At 44.5% G+C, this 21,365-nt stretch overlaps 1 protein-coding gene across 1 annotated transcript in view; it reads right to left on the bottom strand.

Annotated features, from left to right (window-relative positions):
- PARVA (parvin alpha) overlaps positions 1 to 21,365 on the bottom strand; it is a 169,910-nt gene that overhangs the window by 71,050 nt on the left and 77,495 nt on the right. The gene's annotated exons all lie outside the window — the stretch shown is intronic.

Raw genomic sequence — 21,365 nt, 5'->3', positions numbered from 1 at the left:
GGGCTCTCGTCTTGTCCCTTCAGCTCTAATGAGTAGGGGACTATGGGGCCAGGCACCTCTCCTCCTAGGTCCATTCCCTCCACTGAACATCAAGCTCTCAACTGGATGGATGGCCAGCGAGTCCTTTTACAGTTTTCAAGTCCTAGAAACCTACAATTCCACTTTCCTCAAGGAAAACAAAAAGAGGTCAATGACCGCTAAAGACTTCCAGCCTGCTCCCCTCCATGCACCCACCCCCCAAATGAAGCCTTAGTGAAAAACAAATTCCTACCACAAAACTACTGCGTGATGGACACTTTCTGAGCAATGACCTTGGATAAACCTCCCCCTAAAATGAGTGCCTTCAATCTCCTCACCCCTGTTGAGTGCCAGTTTGGATAATTCCTTTTTACCAATTAAGCACAGAAAGACCATTTTCTCTGAAAGCGTTGGTCACCAAAAGGCTCTCAAAGAGCTAATATGGCAGCTGCAATCAACCTTAATAAAAGCAATGTCCCATCTCTCCATTTTATTATTTTTTTTATTGACTCTGGCCTCCCTGACTGCCAGCATATACTTGCAAGAACTCTTAAGCACAAGGCAGCCACTTACAAAGAGTTCTTTCATATTAGCAAACTCACTGATGTTTGCAGTTGGACGGGGAACGAGATTGCCTAACAAAGAGCGTGAAACACACTCTACCCTAAAGAGACACAACTTGCATTATGAAGCTGGTATTTAGTCCCGTCACTGTGGGCTCTTGACATTCATACGGGATATCAGCCAGTCACCATCTTGAATTTGCAAATTCAGACACCCGCCACTCTCTATAATTGCCCCCCCAAAAATAGAACTGAAAAATAGAAGCCACACCTTCAAGGCTAAAATGATTCTAATAAGAATAGGATTGCATTTGCTTTCTAGTGAAAAACAATTGACTCCTATAATTTCATTAGAGTCCTAGGTTTCTTCTAATAGTCCTCCTAAGACCAGTAGTTTGTTTTCTTTTCCAGGCTGTTTCTCACAAAGAAGCAAGATTTCCACTACAGAACAAGCACTGCTGTGCAAGCATTGGGCAGTGGAAGTCGAGTCATGCTTAAATGGGGGAGCGAGACTGGGCATACTGGCTGGTGAAGACAACAGCTCCTGCCCCGGGCCTCTCTACCTACATTCTCCCTAAGGTCTGCACTGTCAATGGTAGCTAGCAACCACATGCAAATATACACATTTACCTGAGTTAAAACTTCAGTTTCTTAGCTGTACCTATCACATTGCAAGCACTCAATGGCCCACGTGTGGCAGGCTAGTGGCCACTGCCAGGCTGGATGCCACAGATGTAGCTTTTCATCATTACAGGAAATTCAACTGGATGGTGTTATCTTAGTTGACCCCATGTGTCCAAATGCTGATGATGTCCACATTTAAATCTCTAGAATGGGCCTGACCCTGAATTCCAGACTTACTTGATGTCTCCTCTTTTGTCTATTAATAGGTCTCAAGCGTATATATCCCAAACATAATGATTGTCAACACTCTCACCTCCACCGTAACAACCCTAAAACAAGACTGTCACTCCCCTGTTCTTCTCTTCTTCAGTAAATGGCACCGCCACTTATACAACGGTTTATGCCAAAATCCAAAAAAATCACCCTTAACTTCTCTTCCTTCCTCATGCTTTGCATCGAATGCATTGGCAAGTTTCGTGGGCTCCACCTCTACACTAGGATACAATGCCACCCACTTCTCATCATCTCCACCACCCCATCCTGGTTCAGGCCACCCTCAGCTTTCACTTGGACAACCAGAGCCACCTTCTAAGTGGTCTACTGCTTTCTGATGCATTTTCCGCACCCCTGTCTACTTCCCAGAGCATAGTCAGAATGGTCTATAAAGATGTAAATAGCATGATACATTCTTCTGCTTTAAGCCCTCCCTTGGCCTCTCATCATACTCAGAATAAGGCTCCGACGCCTTACTAACACTTGCAAGGCCCTCTGATTAGCCCCTAGCTTCCCTCTCATGTTTTATTTTCTTCAGAGGACTCATCACAACCTTAAATAATAATTATTCATATGTCTGTTGTCTGTTCCCCACCTAGAGAAAAGACTAGCACTTTTTCTCTTTTGTTCACTGCTAGATCCCCAAATAGGAGCCAGAGTGCCTAGGCTGAAATCCATGTTCTACTAGCTATGTGACCTTGGGCAAGTTCATTAACCTCCTGTACCTCAGTTTCCCCATCTGCAAATTGGGGGTGATAATATTACCTACCTCCTAGGGTTGTTGAGAAGGTTAAATGGGTTTACATTAAGCATTTAGAAGCGTGCCTGGTACCTGGTAAGAACTGCATAAATGCATGCTATTATGCTATAACTATTATTATTACTTAAGACAATACCTCATGCAGAGTAAGCACTCAAGAACTATTAGTTGAGTAAACGAATAACCAAAACTGTTAAGACCACCGTTCAACTGCACAGGTTCAACTGCACAGGTTATGAACTGAGCCAGAATTTGCCAAATTAGTATACAGGATGCAAAGAAAGATTCCAGCTTATTCTCAGGGGGGAAAAAAGTATGTGTGTGTGTGTGTGTGTGTGTGTATATATATATATATAAAATTTTGGCCTGATCCTGTGTGCACATGTGTGTGCATATGTGTGTGCTTATATTTTGTAAGGAGAGAAAAGCCACATCTGTTCCAAGACTGTTGTATGGCGAGAGCCAATTTATGAATATAGGGATATTTACACCTCTAAAATGCAACTAGAAATGTACTATTTGTGGCAAGGACTCCTCAAGGTGGGTCTCAACAGGATCTTTTTTTATGTGTACATCATAAAAATGTTTTCAGATGAAAAATCCCCAGTCCGAAACACTCCCCTCTGCCCTGCCTCTTTAATTCACTCAACAGAGACATAACAAACCCTACAAGAAAGGCTGAGATATGTTTGCAATTGGAAATGTTTTTTTTTTTCAGGAAATGATTTGGTACAGGAACATCATTCCCATCCCATTAACTGCTGACTCTGAGCCAACTGTTTGTAAAAGTGAATATGCAAACTGCCCCGTTCAGGCCTGGCCCCCGCCCCATGGGGCCGCATTAGTGGCCACTTTCCCAAAACAGCCCGCCTGCTTTGGAGGCCTCATTTCTATTAAACCAAAGCAGGACCCAGCAGAAGCCCCTCGCCAATCCCCGCGCTCTGAAAGAGAAAAGAGCTGCAATTGAATTTTCTCGGCACAGAATATGAATATGATGTTTATCCCTTCAACCTCCTCTAACAATCTAAAACTAGGTCTGAGTGTGCAGCCCTCCGTGTCTCGCGGCGCCATTAGTCATAACTTAATAAACAGATTAAATGCCCAGCTGAAGGTCGAGCTTGGGAAAGCAGGGTGATTGCTTCAACTCCTGAAGCGCTCACCATCAGAAAGGGGGCTTTGGCTTTTCCGGGAAACGCAGGCTCTCTCTGGGTCTAGTTATGCAGCAGAAAAAGGGCAAGGATGGGCTCTGGAGTTTGAAAGTGCAGGATTTGAATCCTACTTCTATTTTTATCAGCTGGGCGACCTTGAAATTTAGCTTCCCTGAAATTCAGTATCAAACAACTCTCTATAAAACAACGCTGGAGCTGACACTGCTGGTTTCCTTGCTAATATTTATTTTACTCTTTTTCCCTGCTGAAAGAACCTTCGTTTTGTTCCAGTGTGTACACTTCTCCCTCCTAAGTTCTAGGGGAGATCCTGATTGGTTTAAGCTAATCATGATAATCTTAATTCTCTTGGTAGTGACTGACTCAAGCACTGTCATGTGATACGATGAGTTGTGAGAGGAAATTTCTAGAAGCTTCTAACAATAGTTTTCCTCCATTTTAAAGAGGGGTCCAAAGAAGAGAGGGTATCTTTCTCCTTCTAATCACTGTTGTATGAGGATGCTATGCCTGGATTTGCTGCAGCCATTGTGTAGTCGCGAGGTGAGCTAGCCCAAGTCCAAAGAAGAAACTAATATACTCAGATTGGCAGAGAAAAAAAGAAAGAAAGGGGTTTCTTGTTGATGCTGTTTAGCCTACATCCCTGGAACCACTCTAGCTTTATGTGTCTTGTTATAAGAAATAAAATAAGCTCCTTTATTGTTTAAACTAGTTGAGTTGGCATTTTCTGGGGCTTGGAGCTCCAACTCCCTAATTAATACACAGGACACCAGGATTATAAAGTTGATAGAGGAATAGTGTAGGGCGACACAATGAATGGTCATTTTCCTTTCCTTTTTTTCCATGAGAAGCAGAATAGCTGCAGGCATCTCTTATACTTCAGAACGCACAAAGGGATTCAAAGAACACCACGGGGAGAACAAGTATGGAGAAAAGAAAGGACAGAGGTTTCTACAAGTACAAAAGGGTCCATTTAGGCAAAGCCAGTAATTTCATTCGTTCAACCAACAAACATTACTAGGCACCTCTCCTGAAGCAGACCTTGAGCCAGCATTGGGAATATAGGTTTGGCGATTTGACGTGGATCTGCCTCAGTCTGCACATGGGTGGTGGGAGGGGCAGACGCATAACCACAACATGCAGGATGCCGCGCAGAGGGGTGAGGGACGTGGGACTACAGCACTGTGACAGCTCAGGCAGACCGAGGGTAACTTTGGGTGGAAGACTGGGAAGGATTCCTAGAGAGGGGGAATTTGAGCTGGACTTTGAAAAATATATATTTTCATTTGGCACAGACGACCCCCAAAAGGCACATCTCGTGTAAAACACATAAAGGTGTGTAAAAAAAAAGGGGGGGGTAGGTGTTGAGAGTAATGATTACATCTGAGCACTGGGAATGTGGGGGCACAGAGGGGGAAAGAAGGGAAGGAACAGAAGAACAAATTAGGTAGGTGGGGTCCAGAGTGTCAAGGGTCATGAATTCATCTACTTAGCACTGTCTGGACCATGCTCCCTGTTTTGTCCCTACAGACAAAACAACAACCAAACCAAACCAAAAATACCAAGATGGGGGGCGGGGGACAAGAGAATAGCTAGGATGTTCTCTCTCCTTCAGTGCAAGTGGGCACCAGTGAGACATTTAGTCTGCTCTAGATCCTTATCAGGACTCTGATGATTAATCTCTGGTCCTTCTGAAAGCTACTAAAGTTCCCTTAATTTCTAAAAGGATCAAGGTCTCCCACAAAAGTTCTTGGCAGCAACAGACAAGTAATTTGACAACGGTCTGCTCAGCAAGTCCCAACAGTTTTGTCTATGTGAAAAATCAACCCGAAAGAACATCTATCAGAAAACTATGGCTACCATCATACTTAATGGTGGGAAATTGGATGCTTGCCCCCTAAGACTGGGAACAAGGTAAAGACGTTTCCTTCCACCACGGCTATTCAAAACCATACTAAAAATCCTAGTCCGTACCATAACACAAGTAAAGGAAATAAAAGGTATAGAACTTGAGAACAAAGAAATAAAACTGTGTTTGCAGATGACATGATTATCTATGCAGAAAACAACAAAGAATTGACCAAAACAAACAGAACAAAAACCCCAAGCCCCTAGAACCAGTAAGCAATTATAGCAAGGTTGCAGATACAAGGTAAATATATAAGTCAACTGCCTTCCCATAAACCAGCAATGAATGATTGGAATTTAAAATTAAAAACACAGTATTATTTATAGCAGCACCACAAAATACAACACTTGGGTATAAATCTGACAAACACATATTGAACTGACATGCAGAAAATGATAAAACTCTTATGTAAGAAACCAAAGAAGATTTAGATGAATGAAGAGATACTAAGTATTCATGAATTACAAGACTTGATATGGCTAAGGTGTTGATTCTTCCCAACTTCCTCTATAGATTAAATGCAATCCCACTCAAAATCACAGCAAGCTATTTTGTGATTATCAACAAACTGATTCTTAAGTTTACACAGAAAGACAAAAGACCCAGAGTAGCCGACACAATATTAAAGAAAAATGGCAAATGTGGAACACTGACACTACCAAACTTTAAGACTTAAAATAAAGCTATAGTAATCAATGCAGTGTAGAATTGGCAAAAGAGCAGACACAATCATCAATGGAACAGAATAGAGAACACAGAAATAGATCTACACAAACACATTCAACTGATCTTTGACAAAGGAGCAAAGGCGATTCAATGCAGAATGGATAGTCTTGTCAACATACGGTATGAGAACAACTGAACATCCATATGTAAAAAAATGAATCTAGACACAAACCATACACTTTCTGCAAACTTTCACTCAAAATGATCATGGCCTAAGAACAAAACACAATACTATAAAATTTCTAGAAAAAAAATAGAAAAATCCATATGACGTAGGGTTTGGCAATAAGTTTTAACATCCCACACAAAAGGATAATCTGTGAGAGAAAAATTCATAATCTGGAGTTCATTAAAATCTCTACTCTGCAAAAGATACTGTTAAGAGAATGAAAAAGCAAGCCGTAGACTGAGAGAAAGTATTTGCAAAACATCTAAAAAACTTTAAAAATGAAGAAAACGAACCAACTACAAAATGGGCCGATCTAATCAGACATGTCACCAAAGAAGGGGTACAAATGGCATAAGCATATGAAAAGAGGTTCAACATCATTTGTCATGAGGGAATGACAAAACAATGAGATACTGCCACATTTATTAGAATGGTTAAAATCCCCAAAACTTAACAGTACCAAATGCTGACAAGGATGTGGAGGAACAAGAACCCCTGTCCATTGCTGGTGGGAATGGCAAATGATAGCGCCATCTTGGAAGACTGTGTGATAGCTTCTTAGAAGCTGGAGTTTCACCCTATAATCCAGCGGTCATGTTCCTAGTATTCACTTGATTTGAAAACATATATTAATACAAAAGTATGTATTTGAAGATTTATAGCAATTTTATTCATAATTGCCAAAAATTTGAAGCAAACAAGACATACTTCAATAGACAATTGTATCAGTTGTGGTATACCCATATGGTGAAATATCATTCAGTGATTTAAAAAAAATGAGTAATAAAGCCATGAAGAGACATGGAAGAACTTTACAATTCCTAAGTCGAGGAGGCTAGTCTGAAAAGGCTACACAATGTATGATTCCACTCCTATGACATTCAGAAAAGGGAAAACTATGGAGACAAGATGAATGAAAAGATGAATGATTAACGAATGAAAAGATCAATGGTTGCTGGGGGTTTGGGAGAAGGTTTGAACGGGCAAAGTACGGAACATATTTAAGGAGATGAAACTCTTCTGTCTGATCCTGTAGTGACAGATACATGATTTTGTGCATTTATCAAATCCACAGAACTTCAAAGCCCTGGGAGTAAACCTAAATGTAGGCAAATTTCAAAAAATCGTTTAGGAGGTTGGGGGATCTGAGGGTGGAATGTAGACCATGATGATAGAATTAAACAGTATTACAAATGCATGAGACAATCTCACTGAAAGGGGTTAGGGGGATGGGGCTGACCTAAGCATTGTTGGAAATGAGTGGTGTCTGGGAAACCACAGTCAAAAGGAACTGCCCATGAGAATGTACTCTAGTTGATAAAGTTATTTCCCAGGGATGTGCAGGTCAACAATTCTGATACTGCCATACACTCACGCTGGAACTGAACAATTAAGTAAATGGATGGTGGATGGTAGGAGCCAGGTCCCTCACTGTTGGAGTAGGAGGTTACAGATGAGCAGGGGCAAAGAGTAGAAGGATCCTTGTGGCAATGGATGAGAGGATGAGGGGTGGAGGTGTCAGTAAGCATTCATGTTTAGCTTAATCTAGATCCTGATGGTTACATATGGAAATACCTAGAGGAATGATTATCGTTGACCCTTGAACAACACAGGTTTGAACTGTGTGGCTCCACTTTTACGCACTGTTTTTTGAATTGACAGCAAAAGCCACAAGGCATTTATTTACAAGTGTCCACTCCAGTCTCCACCAGATCAAAGGCTGCTGGCCCAGAGTCATACCTGCTACCCTCTGAATAGCTGCGGATGCCTCCTAAGGCTGCTAGAAGCCCCCAACGGCCCTAGGCCTGGGCAGGGCTGCAGATCACCCATGTGCCAACAAGGAGGTCGGTCCAGTGCCTGTGGCTGGCAGGCAGGAGGCTGGGCTGATGGAGAAGAACATTCCCAGAGGGCAGGGATGACAGCACTATGCGTGTAACCCCGTGCCCATGGCACTCATGCACCCTGAATCTTTCAGGTTCCAGGGCTGTGCTGGGCTGGCTGCAGACCTCGGACAGACCCTATTGGTCAGAGTAGGGACTCCTCCTCTGTGGCAGCGCGCAGCCCTTTGGCCTCATGGGTAGCCACAGCTGCCAAAGGCCACAGGCCGGTGGTACACCTCCAGGTAGATGGAGCAGCTGTAGCATGCCTCCGGGCTGCTGTCACCCCCCATGGGTGTGCCTGGTGGCTGCCACTGCTCAGCTGAGGCCACTAGGCTGCAAAGCATTGCCATCTTGGGCCAGGCCCACTACTGCCTCCCCTGTCCCTCTCCCAGCCTATATGTGGATTTTTTTTTCAATAAATATACCTAGAGTACTGTAAATATATTTTCTCTTTCTTATGATTTTCTTAACATTTTCTTGGGGTACCTGGGTGGCTCAGTTGGTTGAGCAGCCGACTCTTGATTTCAGTTCAGGTCATGATATCACCGTCATTAGATCAAGCCCTGTGTCTGGCTCTGTGATGACAGCAGAAGTCTGCTTGGGATTCATTCATTCTCTCTCCCTTCCTCTCTCTCTCTTTCTCTGTCTCTCCCTTCCTCCCTCCCTCCCTTTCTCTCTGCCCTTCCACTGCTCACATGAGCATGTGTTCTTTCTCTCAAAATAAATAAACAAACATCTTAAAAATTTTTTCTTGAGGTGCCTGGGTGGCTCAGTCAGTTAAGTGTCCGACTCTTGGTTTTGGCTCAGGTCATGATCTCATGGTTGGTGAGTTCAAGGCCCACAACAGGCTCTATGCTGACAGTGCACAGCCTGCTTGGGATTCTCTCTACCCTCTCTCTCTGTCCCTACCCCACTGGTGCTCTCTCCCTCTCTGAAAATAAATAAACTTAAAAAAAATTTAGAAAGCCATTTTCTTTTCTCTAGCTGACTTTACTGTAAGAATACAGTATACAACACATATGTAGAATACGTGTTGACTGTTATTGGTAAGGCTTCAGTCAACCATAGGCTATCAGTAGTTAGATTTTGGGGGAGTCAAAAGTTATACACAGATTTTCTTGATTGTGAGGGGGTCAGTGCCCTTCAGCCCCTGCATTGTTCAAGGGTCAGCTGTACATACATGGGTTAATGTACACACATACATGTTCTTGCTCTGTTAGCCGAGAAGTCCTAAAAGTAATGACATTCCAGTAACAGTGAATATACCTAGCACCAGATCTTGGTTTTTTCTGGTACGATTCTCCAACAAAAGGAACCAGAGCTCATTGAAAAGATGGTTGATTCTAGGAGTGGAAAAGGAATCTGCAAGATGAGTCTGGAACCAGCAAGGAAAGAACCTGGAACAATTTGAGCAGCAAAATAAAGTAAGTGATATTGGATTATAACGCCATGCAAGTAAATACCCACAAATCCACACTGATGTAAATGACTGAATAAATTAACATGGGCAAGAGGAGAGAAATCTCCCTTATAGAATTCCCAATAATTTATGTAGATCCTGTGTCCTCAAAGAAGGGGAGGCAGAGCCCCTGACCCCTTCAACGTGGGCCTTCCTTCCAGAGAGTACAATATGGAAAGGGGGAAAAGAGTTACTTTACAGTGCAGAAACCTGACAAACACTAGCTAAGCCAGGTGATCAAGGTCAACATCACAGTCACAAATCATGGGATTTGATGTGATGTGATGAAAATAGCATTTACCTCTGTGTTCTTCCTTTCCAAACCCATGACCCCGGCCTAATCAGGAGAAAAACATTAGATTTCAATAGATGAGCATCCTAAAGTATGCTTGATCAGTACTGCTCAAAACTGTCAAGGTGATCAAAAACCAGCTTGAGAAATAATCACAGCCAAGAGGAGCCTAAGGAGACATGATGGCTACATGTAATGTGGGGTCCTGGATGGGATCCTGGAACAGATAAGAACATTAGATAAAAACTAAAGATAAATTATATACTTTAGTTAATAACATATCAATACTGGTTCATGAATTTTAAATGTACCCCACTAACGTAAGATGTTAATAAGATGAGAAAGTGGGTGTCAGCTATAAGGGAATTCTTTGTACTACCTTGGTAATTTTTCTACAAACCTAAAATTACCGTAAAAATAACCTATTAAAAAATCAATCCAAATTTGCTATTTTCCCAACCAAATACAGTGTTCACTAGGGGGAAATCCATGATATTATGGGACACATATGCTTCCTTTCATCACCAATGAGACAGTGGTAATTTATCCAATAGTAGCTACGCCCTACAGAAGCATTTATACAGGGGACAAAGCACAAAGACCACTTCAAAGCCCTACAAGTGCAAGAGCTACTCATTCCCAAGTGAGAACCTAAGTTTCCAGGACGAAAGTACATAGTTTATGTGTTTGTTTCCAGGGCTGAGATGAGAAGACAAAGCTTCCTCAGTACTTAAGGATGCCTGGCAAGGTCATTTCTGCCTTCCCACTAGTACAACCATCACTAAAGTACATTGGTCTCCTTAATGATTTTAATGATTTTCTCTGGAACTGCTCTGGAAGTTACCTTTATCCATGGCCCCTGATGGGGGTTTGTTTTTACACCATGGGCTTTTGTATTAGTTTTCCATTGCTGTAGTAACAAATGACCACACCCTCGGTGGCTTGAAACAACAGATTTATCCTTGTGGTTCTATAAGATACCAGTCCAACATGGGTCTCTCTGGGCCAAAATCAAGGCATTGGGAGGGCCGTGTTCCTTTCTGGAGGCTCTAGGGGATGATCTATTTTCTGGCCTTTTCAAGCTTCTAGAGGCCACTTGCATCCCTTGGCTTATGGCCTGCTTCCTCCATTTTCAAAGCCAGCAATGGGGGTTGGGGGCCACATCCTTCTCACACTGCATGACTTAGCGCCTCCTTCCGCCTCCCTCTTCCACTTTTAAGTACCCTGTGATTACACCAGGTCCATCTGAAAAATCCGGGACAATCTCCCTATTTTAGGGCTCATTAGCCACCAAAATTCTACCTGCACCCTTAATTACCCTTTGCCACATAAGGAAACATATTCACAGATTCTAGAAATTAGGTTATGGCCATCTTTGGGGGGACTATTATTCTGCCTATAACAGCTTTCTTGGTTAAGGGGACAGGTTCTGTTCTCCATACTCACCCTTGGGTACAACATATGGGTTCACTTTCCCTCTGTGTGAGATTGCCAAAAGAAAATGCAGAATTCCAAACCTTTCCATCCCAGCCCTTAAACCAGAGGAGTTTTATTACTTTCAGCTAAAAGGATACTTGTTTCAGCAGTCATAATATAAAGCATCAGGCAAACATGGGAGCCAGCTCATGGTGGCCTCAGCAGACCATCAGGGTCTCAACACACTCCTCTCTACTTGACACAGCTATTTAGTCACCACGGTCTGAAATCCAGCCCTTGGAGCACAGCCAGAAAAGGGAACTTAGAGGCTGGTGTTGTGATGGGGGCTGACAGGGAGATCTATAGTCTTTATGAGTCTTATAGTTTCCACCATAGTCTTTGTTTTGGTCAGTTTTATAGTCTCTGCAGAATTGGAAGTCTGCCAAGCAAATGGACCCTGGACATTTATTCATTGTTCAGTCAAGCACGTGATTCAGCTGCCTTCCAATTACTAACAAACAAGGAGGGAGATGGATGCACCATTGGCTGGCTTTGGGCGGTCAAAGCCATCTGAACTGAAACACTGGTGGAGGTCTCAAGTAAGTCATGGGAATGGAAACACTGCACAGGCACAGAGGGTCCAGGGGAACAATACATCATTGTTCCTTGTCTTTTGCCATGCTACGTTCTGTTTGGTCTTTAGATAGAGAACCAGAACCATTTCCTTGGTTTTAAAGGAAACCTACTCCTACTTAAGCAGAAGGTGGTATGGATGTGCCAGCCTGGGAGCTGATAAAGAAAACCTCCAAGCCATTTTGTATGTGTGTGCTCCTGTGAGCATCCATACACCCTAAGCACTTACAACAGCCTGGGGGAGACCAAAGAACTTGACCTGGCATATTGCCTAATTACATGTAAAGTGTGGGTACAATGAACAACCCTGGACAGCCAGTGCAGGACCAGCACCACTACGATCTCTTCCATTTCTAAACAGGTGCGGGCATCTCTGGTGTAGATAAACAATTACTTCTCTTCTAGGGTCAGTACGTTCCTGAAGGGCAGTTGCCTTCAGTGGTTCTCAGAGCCCAACACAGAGCCAGGCATGCAGTAAGCATTCAGTACGTGCTGGGAGGGTGCTTTAGCTGGGGACGGGAGGGGAAAGACATATATACAACCTGCAATGCGATATGGTTACGGGCCCCCATGTGGTTCGGAACCAAGTCCTGAGGGCAGAGTGCCCTTTCAGAATGGAGGGAGTAACAGAGGAGTGTGTGGGAGACCCAGCGGCCACGGGAGGGCCCGGAGAGCCCCAGGACGCATCACAGCCTGTGTGCCCCACTTGCATTCATCTTTGTGTGCCAAGTTTCCTTTCCTCATTTCATTCTCTGTGGCTCTTAGACCTTCATGTCTACATCTTTCTTCTTCAGGAATACTGAACAGCCAATCATTTGTTTTTGCAGTGGCTCTCAATGCTGCCTAAAAATCGTCACATCAATACTAGTCCACTTGAATTCCCAAGTGGTGGCCTCTGTGGAAAGGAGCTCTGGGTGTGGCCAGTGAGTGAACAAGGCATTGTTGTGTCCTGACTGGACCGATTCTCTGGGGGGCTCATTCTGGATTGGTCTGCACATCAGTCAGTGGTTTATCCTGAGGGGTTTCGTGGAAACTCTCAAATGAACAATGATGGTGACTGGGAGAGAATGCACCCAGTTGCACTGTACTTCCTTCGTACCAGGCATGGAGACGTGCCCCCCCCCCTTTTTTTTTTTACATATATTAACACATTTAATCTTCCTAACAATCCAATGGGTAGCTACTATTATGATCCCTATTATACAGATGAAGACAGTGAGACCCAGAGAAGTTATGGAACTTGACGCCAGGCCACACAGCTAGAAAGTGGAACCCAGCTGATCCCGGGCTAGCTGGCTGCAGAGTTTACATCCTTAACACGATACTTTGTCCCAGTTTTACATAATGGCTTTTATTTATTTATTTTTTATATGAGAACATCTAGAACATGGTCACTTCTGCATTCCCACATAAAGCTAGGAGAAAGTTTCACGGGGCATCATCTTGCATACACTAAGCCCTACAAGGGTGTCTGTGGAGTCTATATGAGTCTATGGAGACTCAGCCTCGGTGAAAATAGATTCAAAAGGAGGTGGTGTATGAGCATTATTTTTGTTTCGTTTGAAATAACGGGTTGATTTATTTCTGGCTATAAAAGAAAAACAGGCTCATTTAAGAGAACTTTGCAAATATAAAACAAGAGAGCAAATAATCCTACTGCTCAGAGATAAACCCTGTTAACACATTACATTTTCTTACAGCTTTTTTGTTTTACACACACGCACACACACAATGCACATAGTTCTATAACCTGCTTTTATCATATCACATAATCTCATTATCTTTCCTTATGCCATCAAAAATATCACTTTAGGGGCACCTGAGTGGTTCAGTTGTTTGGGCGTCCAACTTCAGCTCAGGTCACTATCTCATGGGTTGTGAGTTCGAGCCCAATATCAGATTCACTGCTGTCAGTGCAATGCTCGCTTCGGATCCCCTGTCTGCCTCTCCTTCTGTCCCTCCCCGCTCATACTCTCTTTCTCTCAAAAATAAATGCACATCAAAAAATATATCATTTTAAACAGTGTTCTCAATTTCTATTGAAGGTCCACACACACGTTACTTAATCATTCCATAACTGTCGGACATTTAGGTGGTTTCCAATTGTGGACAGCGGCGGCTGAGTTGGGAAGGTTGAGTCATTTGCCAGCTATGAAGGGTGAGCAGGCCTGCTCAGGCCACGGGACGAGCAAGCGTAGAGTGTGGTGCCCTTGGGATGCTAGATGCACAGCCCCCTGTGAGTCCAGGCACAAGCTAGTCTCTCTTTCATGGGTAAGGAAACTAAAGTTCAGAAGAGTTTAGGAGATGTGCCTGAAAAGTTTCCTAGAAAATGATTTGAAGAGTTAGTCATCTCCTTTCCCCAGTGTCTCAGTTTAGAGTCTCTTGAAAGCAGAAAGGAACCTCAGAGAAAGGGAGCGAGAGGGGCAAGGAGAGTGACACAGAGTCACAGGGATGAAGGGGGCACATGTTACTGAGCCCTCACCTATGGGCAACTGACCCCATCCTCTGCATGGGCTCTCTGAGGAACCCGTACACCGTCTCCAAGAGACCTCCCCGGTAGCTGAGGTTCCCTACAGGGCGCTACCTCTCGGCACCTCCAAGCTGTGCTGGATGCTGGCCAAGGGGCTTCAGAAGCCAGAGCCCTGGACAGAAAAGTGTAGGTGCCAGACTGTGGTGGGGTCTGCCGTGTGCACCAAACGGTCCATCACAGCTTGGCTGAAATGAAAGGTAGCCAAGAACTGTGATGGGCAGCACAAGATCATCTGCTGTGCTCACCCAGGGAACAGTGGGCCAGGGTCCTCCCTCTTCTCTCCCCAGAAGAGAAATCCCAGGAGATGGGGCAGGGGAGTTAAGAGAGTATATTTCTAGGAACAAATCTGAGAGAGGAACATATCCTTCTTCTTCTTCTCCAAGGAAGACACAAACAAGAATGAATGGGCTGCAGAATCCTGTTCTTAAGATTCACTAAGCCAGTGCCATTCACAGTAAGGGTCTCCTTAGTCCTGACTCTGACATGCCCACACTGAGATTCAGAGATGAGCAGGATGTGAGTCCTGCCCCTGACCTTGCTCAGGTCTACTCTGCTAGGTGGGCAGGTGGCTTCCATCAAAAACAGAACACCATACTGAGGAAGCCTGTGGGAGGTGGAGATGTAACCTGAACTGAACTCCTGCCCCAGGCCAGGCCCTGTGTGGAGGGTTCCACTCATGATTCATTCTCTACAATCCTCAGAAGAAGAGATGCCTTCTTCCTGGGGACAAAGCTGCAGTTTTGGAACCAGTTCAACATCACACTCTTATGATCACAGTACTAGGGAAGTCCAGGACTCCTTTATCTGATGGAATGGGGACTTGTAAAAGTGTTCATTCCCTTCCTTCCATCCCTAAACACTGATTGGGCACCTGCTTTATGCCACATGCTATTCTAGGACAGAACGAACCCTTGCCTTAGGAACTCACGGTCATGTACACCCAGAGTCTCAGTGGCCCAAGGGCCAATACGGGCATGGCTCCAGGTGACAAGGGAGCCTCAGGCTGGCCTTGCACTGCCAGGAGGGACAAGGGAGGGCTTCACGAATATTGCGCTGCCAGACCCTTTTGTGGACAGATCTCTGTTCTTCTTTCCATATCATTTACCACCATTTGTAATTACACATCCGTGTGCGTATCTGTGGAACACCTGTCTCCTCCATTCTGTGGAGAGCTTCGAGAGGCCCAAGGCCTTGCCCACCACTGCACTGCCAGTACCTGCCATAAAACAAGTGCCTAATGCGAATTTACTGAGTGAATAACTAGTTGGCAATGCTGGTCCTTGAGTAGTCTTCCCTTCCAGGAGAGTCCCACAGCCAAATAAACCTCTTTATAATCTTCTACATCAGAGCCAGACATTCATATTGGGTGGGTCCGGTCTTTTTTTTTTTTTAATTTTTAGCATTTATTATTGAGAGAGCATGAGCATGAGCAGGGGAGGGGCAGAGAGAGGAGAGGACACAGAATCCCAAGCAGGCTCCAGCCTCTGAGCTGTCAGCACAGAGCCTGACGCAGGGCTTGAACCCACGAGCCGCGAGACCATGACCTGAGCCAAAGTCAGATGCTTAACCGACTGAGCCACCCAGGCGCCCCATGGTGGGTCTGGTCTTCAGAAAGAGAAGGATAAGGAACTGGATACAGCAAGGGAGGGAGCAGAGAGGGCATGTATGTGTTGGTTTTGAGCGTGGGGGTCCGAGACATTTAGTGGGAGGCATTTTTGCTTACATTTAGATCTCCCCAACATCAATGACTAAGTCCCGTCCCAAACTGGAAATCTGAGACCATCACGCTAGAAGTGGCCTCCTGGGTTTGTTTGTTTATTTGTTTGCTTTCCTAAACCAACAATACATGTTGACAGCAAATCTGTATAGAGAGCCTATTAAAAGAAATTGTAGTAAATCAGAGATGCTTTAACTGTCTGGCTGGCATTCTGCTGATTGCCTGCCTGACACTTCCAATGTGGCTTCCTTTTGTACAACCTTCCATTTGATTCAATTACATGGATAATTATTGAGACTTGACTACATGCAAGGCGATGTGTTCTTAGCCTCCTTCCAGTGTTTCTTCCAGGCCCAGAGCATAATTTAACTTATGGGCAAAAATAAACAGGCACAACAGAAGCAAAGAGTGAAAGAGGCCACAAGAAACAGTCAAGACCATTCCAAAGAAGATAACATTACACCCGTATGACCAAGAGTGGGATAGCAGGTAGCACGCACTCCCCCGTTTGCTGAAATATGCATTCAACAGTGTTGCCAGTAACTTCCCCGGGCCAGGTGCTGTGCTGGGTCCTAGGGTCAAAGGGATGAATAAAACCTAGCTACCCAGAGTACAGCATCGCACTCTGTGAGTGCCACAGGAGTATCATTGAACTCATGTGGAAGTGCAAATCAGGAGGGCTTCTCAGAGGAGACGCTTTACTTGCCTCTTCAAGGAGAAGTAGGGGTTCAGTAGGTGAAGAGGGAGCAAGGTTTATCAAAGAGCTGGAGACAAGAGAACAAGCACATTTTCAGAAAGGTTGCTGGAGATGAATGTGTCTGTGGGGTTTTAGAGAGTTAAGCCAAGGTCCAGAACATACAAACTGTGGATTTAATACTGAAGGCAATGGGGAGCCACTGAAAGATAAGAAAAGCAGAGATCTGCAAGTTTGCAGGACAGCTGCAGAAAGTTCCTGAGTGGGACCCTCGAAGCACAAGTCCTCCTGGGATGAACCACCATCCGGCAGTCTGAGCTGGCCTGGGCACTGGAGGAAGACAGGCCTTTGCTTAATCCCAGCTCTGTCTCTTATTTAACTTTCCTTCCTCTCTAAAATGGGAATCATAACACTTAGCTCACAAGTTTGTAATGAAGCTTTGGTGACATCACAACACACACTAAATGCCCAGCATAGCAGAACATGCCTTAGTAAGCATTCAGTGCTTCCCCACCTTTTCCCAATGTGTGCTGGCAATGTGTGCAAGCATGGGGGAGAAGGGCTGCTCAGAAATGATCTAGTGAAACAGGAATGACTTTGGCAAGAGCTCCAAAAACAAGATTGGAGAAGACTAAGAAATTATGATCTATCCCCTTGCGCTGGGTTTCAAACAGATGAAAAGGGACAGCACAGTGAAAGAGGAACCAGAAGAAGGCCCGTGAGTGCTTTGCAGTACAGAAGGGCACTCTGGAACAAGTGGCATAGTGATGCCAAGGCATGTTGGAGAAGGAATATCTCATGGGTGTTATGGAGCCTGGAAGAGGGACACTTAGGAAAGGGGAAGGCTCTCTGGTGATGGCAGTGCGGATGGCAGCCACGGTGGCCCTAACGGGTGGTGATGCTGATGATAGTGGTGACTGTGGTTTGGATGAATTTCCAGAGGTGGAAAAAAATAGTGCTCAATACCCACAGCATCTGGACTGTGGCCTCTAACTAATAATTCCATTTCCCCCTAGAAGGAATCAGGGTTCTTGGAGAAATGGTTGATTCTAGACGAGCCTGAGACATCTTATTGCTAGAAATTGATAAGCTATGACTTTCTACTAGGTACAGTCCTAGCAAAGAAGCATCTGTTGGCTAAAGACAGAAAAAATGGAGCACCAATAAGGATAATAATGGCAATGGATTGAAAGGCATCAAATATATTTACACCCACGAGTTAATAATAATACTGGAAAATACAACGCAACACCCAAGTCACCTCTGGAGGAGGCTTGGAAACCCACTCATTTTGAAAAATAGTAAATAAAGGGAAAACTCTAACATTAAATGATGATAGAATACATGAATTAGAATATAACCATCTGGAAACCCCTAATGAATTAATGTATCTAGGCAATGATGGCCAGTGGCTCTACACAAATGAGACACGACCAGCTGTAATCTCTCCCTTCCCCTGACCTCCAAAGACACATACCACCATCAGTCCTAGATCTACCCACAAGTGGTCAGGCAAAGACTCCCCACAAATCGTCAGGCAATGCAGGGATCCGAGGAACATGTTCACTGACACCATTCAGATGCAACTGGCAATCTCTAGTCAATGGGAAACTCGTTAGGTTTCTTCAATATCAAGGAATAAAAGAGATGTGAGAGAATATCACTCGATTGCAATGCATGGGCCTTATTTCAGTCTTGATTCCAACAAACCGAGAAAAATAATAAATAAGTGAAATACTCAAAATGAAATTGAATAGCTGGGAATGTTAAGGAATTCTCGTTTTCATGTAATATAATTGCATTTTTACAAGGAATCCTTATTTTTAAGAGCTATAAATGAGATATATGTACTGAAATGATCTATCTGGGATTCACTGCAAAGGAATCTTCTTGAGGGGTGGCGGTGCTAAGGGTCAGAGGGGAGGTATAAATGAAACAAGCTTCATTGTTCAAGGAGGTGATGTGTTCCCTGGGATGCACTATGCTATTCTTTCTACTTTTGTGTATGTCTAGTAAGAAACTCTTATTTTTGTTTTTGTCATGGCACTTAAGAACGGGATTCTGGGTGTGGGGAGCAGAAGGAAACCACAGGCTTGTTTTGTAAAATAAAGAGGCAGATCAGGGCAAACAACTGAGAAGGAGGTCAGTCTGGGAAAAAAATGCAGCTAATGTGGCAAGCAGAGATCAATATTCTTCATATATAACAACTTCATTATAAAAATCCATAATAACAATCTATCAAAGCCCTTAAGGAAAATTAATCAATTATATTAAGTGGCAATTTATATGAAGGGAAAAATATAAATAACTTGTAAATATTGGGAGAAACATTCATCTCCACTGGTTTGCACAGAGAAGCGAAGCAAGAGTGAAACACCCATCGGGGCCTCCCAGAACCCTCGCCGCACCTTCCTTCCCTCTGTGTCTGCTCCACGCACCACCCCAATCAATCCAAGGGCCAACACCAGCTCTTCTTAGGATCTCAGGGGTCCGCTTGTAACCTCTGGATCCCTCAAAACCTCCTGCTTTCCCCCCAGAGTGGCTATTCTCTCTGGCTGAGACTTTCAACACAAATGCTTCCTAGAGAGTGCAAATGAGTGAAATTTGGGGTTTATACATTTCTCAGTTGGGAGCAGGCTGTTAATGTAAGCAGGCTGTGATGTAAGAGCCCAGGGAAGAGCCACATCTCCCCTGTCCTTCTTCGCAGGGTGGGGGCGGCCAAGAAGGCTCATTCACCATGGTGGTCCCTCGGGTCTCCGTGTGGCCGAAAGGGGGCTCATAGCTACTCTTTTCACTCTTTTATTAATTGTGGTCTTCGCAGAACCAGGATCAAGGAACCCAAATTGATCTAACCTTTAACCTGTCAAAAATCCATGGGGAGACGTTGCAGCCCAGCCGTAAACCCAAACACGTGAATTGTCAAACCACGTTTAATCTGGGTGGAAACCGAGTGGGAAGTCTTGCCAAGAACTTGCATGCACATCAATCAAACCCATTTCAGTTCCTGTCTTAATACATTTATCCCGAACTATTTGGGGAATTGGAAAGGCCCATTAGGCATTATTGATTATGAGCTCGTCAAGTAAGATATGTGTCCTATTCATATTACTGTCACTAATGAGAATTACAACACCCTCTCTGCTCCAGCTACGGAATAGAGCTAGCTGTTAGGTCTTAGGACACGCATTTAGCAGTCTAATTGCTCGGAGAGGGCAAAAGCTTCTTTCTACGCGTTCATAATGCATGCTTAGATTTACCCTTATGCAGGAGCAGAAGACAGCAAGCAGTGAAATTAGGGAGAGCTTTTCTAAGTTTTTCCCTTCTTTGTTCATACTCACCTCCTCCCTCCACCCCTAAATCAATCCCTCTCTCTCTCTCTCTCTCTCTCTCTCTCTCACACACACACACACACACACACACACACACACAGCCCATCCCTCTACTGTTTATCTCTAACAACAGAACAAGGCTAATGCAGCGCAGGTTGATATAAACAACCTTCAGAGGCAAAAGGAAGGGGCACCTACCATCTGAGAAGCCCCAGCTGCACAGAGGAGCCAGGAGCTGGCCAGGGCACCCCCAACAGAGAATTTCCGCAGCGGCGGCATGTGCAACTTTGTTCAGCTCTAACGTACCTTTAGGGCAGAGTGCCCCACAGCCCATGGTCCAGGATTTCAGCTGCAAGCATGGTACCTTCTGCCCAGAGCTGACCGACCCCTCTGTTGTCAGGCCAATTTTCAGAGGTTTGGAGGTCTGCGGAGCTATAGAATCTTTTCAACCGTCTACTGAGGAGAATGCTGCCTGCTGGATACAACTCTCGGCTCAGTGCATCAGTTGAAAACAAGTGGCTGCCTATATAATTTAATATCATGCCACATGAGACTCATAGACTTGTTGCAAAGCAAGCAGGATTCCGCTTCTTGCCTCTTGGCAACTGGAAATCCGGAGGGCCTGCTTGTTTCTGCTCAGCTTGGGGATACACCTCAAGCTACCTGTCTGAGCCAGGCACACGTGGAGGCTGGGCTCTGTATTTGCCACGGGTCACCAGCTGGGGGCTGCGGAGAAGCGAGTCTCATTTGGGGTGATTTCGAATTTCTTAGTCCACTCATAGACTCAAAGTCATATGCATCTCCTTAGGTGACCCCAGGCCACCCTGGACACAGAGTGGCCATGCTGTGCCCTGAAGCCTTTTCTCAGTTGTTGTGGGGAAGCCATCATTTTAGGAGAGGGAACATAAATGTGTAGTTAGGTAACGAAGGTGTGAGGGTATCTACATACACATTTCTTCTAGGCATGAAACTCATCATCGTATAGGCAAGTGTTAAGAACTGGGAGAAAACTCTCTTGTATTTGAATATTTGTCACTGTGGCCCTTCAAGTTTGTGGACTGGGTGATTTAATGCAAAACCCTGCTGGGGGAGGCAGGGGCACTGGGCTAAATGGATTCCTCAGATCCTGGGACCAGTTCATCTGTGCTATGGTAGAGCTCTGAAGAGACTCCAGGCCGGTTTCCAAGATGCCGGATCCTGGGGGACTTGG

Source organism: Lynx rufus, unplaced genomic scaffold, assembly GCF_022079265.1.
Source record: "Lynx rufus isolate CCGP_SWC_20201006 ecotype Redwood Valley unplaced genomic scaffold, mLynRuf1.p SCAF_9, whole genome shotgun sequence".
NCBI lineage: Eukaryota > Metazoa > Chordata > Mammalia > Carnivora > Felidae > Lynx > Lynx rufus.
Note: the sequence above shows the minus strand (reverse complement) of the source record. Positions and strands in the feature narration are given on the sequence as shown.